The sequence below is a fragment of the Marmota marmota genome, unplaced genomic scaffold (assembly GCF_001458135.2).
Source record: "Marmota marmota marmota unplaced genomic scaffold, marMar, whole genome shotgun sequence".
Taxonomy (NCBI): Eukaryota; Metazoa; Chordata; class Mammalia; order Rodentia; family Sciuridae; genus Marmota; species Marmota marmota.
The window spans coordinates 24,316-28,842 of NW_026006421.1; the positions used below are offsets into that span (position 1 = coordinate 24,316).

General features: G+C 37.9%; 1 pseudogene; it reads left to right on the top strand.

Annotated features, from left to right (window-relative positions):
* The first annotated feature begins 318 nt into the window (after nucleotides 1-318).
* LOC125614739 lies at nucleotides 319-1,615 on the top strand (annotated as a pseudogene).
* Nucleotides 1,616-4,527: the final 2,912 nt, after the last annotated feature.

Consider the following 4,527-nt stretch of genomic DNA (forward strand, 5'->3'; position numbering starts at 1 on the left):
CATTCTGTTGATTTAAAAAATAACATTTAAGGCTGGGCAAGTGGGAGGCAGTGACACATGTGTAATGTGTCTGTGCAGAGAGGAGGGCAGCAGAGAGGAGTCTCCAGGGGCCACTGTGCCTTCTTCAGAGAAATAGAAAGCAGCAGGCAAGGCTGGGTGGTATCTGCATTGGCCATGGCCACCAATAGGGAACCAAGAACTAGGAGGAAGAGCCAAGGTGCAAGAGCAAAGTCTGAAATGGATCTTACATGAATAATTTTAAGAGCTGCACACAACTATGAACATTTCTGAAGCCTTTTCTCAGTAAAGTACATCAAGATGACTGAACCTGCCTTCTTGGATCTTTTGGAGTGTCCTGTGTGTCTAGAATGCCTGGGTTCTTCTGAAAAAGTCTTTCCTTGCCAGCACAGGTTTTGCAAAGATGTTTGCTGGGATCATAGTTTTGCTCAGTAGTCTGTACTGGAGGACTCTTGTTGGCTCCCATTATGAACATCCAGATAACATAATGCTGGTCAGGCTTCTGGATGACATCAGGCAGAGAGGCCTTCGAAACCTAGCTGATGTGGGCAGTGGGACCAACTGCACAAATGCATTAAGGGCTCAGGGCAGCACTATGTCTAATTGTAGTGCAAAAGATCTAGAGAGCTCCCAGTGTGGATGGCAGCCTCAGGGGCAAGCCTGGAGGCCCCAGTGAGGGGTATGCCTGTTACCATGTCCTAAAGCATTACATAACTATGAAGGAAAGAAGCCTAGAGACTTTAAACTCCACAAATGTGACATCATCATTTTTTGACAACACATTGATAAAAACACAGGGTAAGTCAATGGTATCCCTGGCTTTTCCCCAACCAATTTAGTGCAGATTATTAAACCATTACCTCAGCCCCTACCTCAGTGCAGAGCACTTTATGACTTTGAAGCAAAAGGCAAAAAAGCAGCAGAAAATGACGGCTTTCCATTTGTTAAGGATGATGTTCTGACTGTGATCCAAAGAGTGGATGTAAGATGTACTGAAGAAATGTTGGCAGAAAAATAGGAATATTTCTGATTTCCTACATTGAGTTTAACTTGGCTGCTAAGCAGCTGACAGAATGGGATAAGCCTCCCATGCCAGGAGTTGATGCTGAAACATGTACCTCAGCAGCAGCCCAGAGCAGCACTGCCCGAAAGCAATCTGACACCAAGAACAAAACCAAAAAGCAGCACTCCTTCACTTCCTTCACCATGGGAAACAAGTCCTCTCATGCATCCCAGAACTGCCACTCCATGGAGATCAGCCCTCCTGTCCTCATAAGCTCCTGGAACCCTCAGCTGCCACAAGGATCAGAGAACGGTCGGGGCTTTCCTTCAGTGCCCCTTCTCAGATTCATGTGAGTACAGCCACATTCATTGTGACCCCATACCCAAGCAGCCCTGTGACAACAGGCCCCTCATTCACTTTCCTGTTGGATGTCCCCTCTCCAGGTGCCAGTGGAACTATGAATCCTCCATTTCTAGCACCACCTCTCCTGGCTGCTACTGTCCTCACCTTCATCCTACCAGGTTCTCTGCTGCTTCTGCTAGTGTGGGACCCAGTCTTATGGCAGAATCCACTGCTTTCAGGTTAGAAGATTGAAAATTATGAAGATTTTAGTTCTCCCCAAAATTATCTACAGATTTTATGCCATCTCATTACAAATTCTAGCAGTCATTTTTTTGGAATGTGTATATTAATTCCAAATGTATATATTAATTAACATATATTAATTCCAAAATTTAAGCAGGTATACATCATCTCAGAACCTGGGATCATAGTATGGTAAAAGTAATTAGGAAGGGATGAATTTTGAGTATTAATTATTCCTGATTTTTAAATGATCTACTTAATTTTTAATAATGGTTGGATTTTACAATGATTTGCAAAATTTATAAAAACTACTCTCATAAATAAATAAATGTGAGCTTACTTTAGCAAACCAATGATATCACCCAAGTATCCAGAGAATTTTAAGTATCTATGATTTTCTTACCAGCCATTCTTAAACACTGGAAGAATATTAGCCTAATTAAAAAAAAAGAAAGGAAAAATAAAATGAAAGAAACTTCAGCCCCTTCCCCAGAATATATAATTTGATTTTCAAGAATAAGCAGGTTTTTGGAGTTATAAATAGGTCATTTTTTTCTACTACATAGCTGGCTTTCCTTACAGTTTATAGATAAAGTCTATGGATTTAGATTTGGAGAAAACTTCATGTAATGTTCTGCAAGCCATTTAAGAAAAAGAGGGTCATGAAGTGTTCATGGTGCCTTTAAAACAATACACATTTTGCCCAAAGTCTACTCCTCTGGCAACAAATTGTAAGTCAACCATTGAAGTTGAAAATTGAAGACAAAGCTGATTTATAATTAAGGTAACCTCAAAAGACTAGAAATTTGTTTACCCATTACATCATAACAAGTCCAGAACCCTTTTATCTATCAGATAAATATTGGTTGATGAATGAAAACTAACAAGCCATTAGTTTTCAATATGTCTTCAGGAGAGCCCTAGAAATGCGACTATGCTGCATTCTCATAGGAAGTTCCCTTCCACCTATTATTCTCTAATTTAAAGATGACACTAGCACAAATTCCTTAAATTTTAATTAATGGACAGCAGCCTTTTTCTTGTACATTGTGTAGGTGCCAGTTTCTGAGGTGTCAGATTGTATATATGGAAACAAAAGCCCCCTGGCTAACAAAAGGAGCTTTAAAAAAGGGCAGTAAGAGCTATTTTGTTCCATGAATATTTTTGGACATGAAATATAATTAATAATGATGATTTGAGTGAAGATGGATTTAGAAGGAACAGTATATCAATAAGAAAAAGTCTAATGAAAAATGATGAAGATCTCACTGCTCTGAACCATTGGAGAAATGAATCTATTTTAAACTAAAGATAATACTGCGAACAAGCCAGATTTTGTGTTAATATGAATCTATATTTCCTTCTTCCATGCACTTGACTTCAACACACTTACAGAACACATATGCTGTGTTGTGTAACCTTCTGGCTGAGTCCTGATTCCTCAAGTTTTCAGATCTGACATACCTGTAACAGCCTGAGGTATTGAGATCAACATGAGGATCCTAAGTACATGAAAATAAAATTTTATTCACATTCTGCATTAAACACAAGTTAAAAGGAAGGATTTCATAACGTAGGGTGACTACGTTTTGAAAAGTCAAGAGACTGTGATATATGATTTCAATTTTAAACCATCATCTTCATATGTTTAGGGCTTTAATTTATGTAACAATCAGGCAATCTTTATACTTAACATTAAATACCTTAATATTATAAATCAACTTAGATGAACATTTATGGAGGAGTTTCAGTGAAACTTCTGAACAACTTGTCACTTTTATTGTACAGCAATGATTTGTAAAAATGATATGTTAAGTAATCCTAGAGTATAATTTAGGGACACAAAAACAACTGTCAAGAAATTGGCAGAGATTACGTTTAATCAATCTTTGCAGACTAAAGTAATAAATATCAAATTAATCAACACAGCTTAATTGAAGCTCTATGTGAAACATATTTTTTATTAGACTTGTTATTTTTGGACCTTTAAATGCTACTACAACTTGAACTCTGGGTTAAATCTACATAATGAACCACTGTTGAAACACAAAAAAAGAACAAACACTACTTTAAGAGCCCTTTGTTTCCATAGGCCTCTTCCTGTTGTACAGAGTGAAGACAAAGAGGACTCCCTCCTACCTCCCCAGGGTTATCCACATCGTTGGCAAGATACCATGTTGAAAGCTGCTGAAATAACTAAAGCAAAATCCTGAAAAAAGTAAAAATGCAGTAGCTAAGACTGGAAATGATAAAAGAATTTTCATTGTCTACAAAGATACTGGCTTCAAATCTGTGCTTCTTGTGTTTTTTATTTAAATGTCACCATAATATACAGTCATGTGCCACCTAACATTCCTGGTAAGCCACAGACCACATATATAATAGCATGTACCACACAGCCAAGCATTCAGTAGGATATAATATGTAAGTTCCAAGATGTGTGCACAATGATGAAATCACCTAAGAAGCTTTTCTCAGAGGTATCCGTGTTGTTAAGTGCATGACTGTTTATTTATGGTTGCTCTGGTTACTGGTGGTAAAGACTTACCTGAACATGTCCCCCAAACCCTTTAGCATTCCCTTCGTGGCTTTCATTTTATCTTTTTTCTTCCCTTTTCCAGTTTTGTTCTTTTTCCTATCATTCTGATCCCCTTTCTCTTGGTTCCCATTCATTTGTCTCTCCAGAGAGTGCAAAGGCTGATCACTGGCTGTGGATATAGATTCTTTCCCTGATTGTGAACTTTATTCTGTGTCTTCTTCCACTGGATAATAAAATAAATAAAGATAAGAAATATGGTGAATCACAGCCACAAAAAATAAGTAAGCAAAAATGTTTGAGAACTTTACTTTTCCACATTTTCTACAGAAGAATGGTCCTGGCCTCAACTTGGATGGCAACACTGTTTAATGCTGAGTAGAAT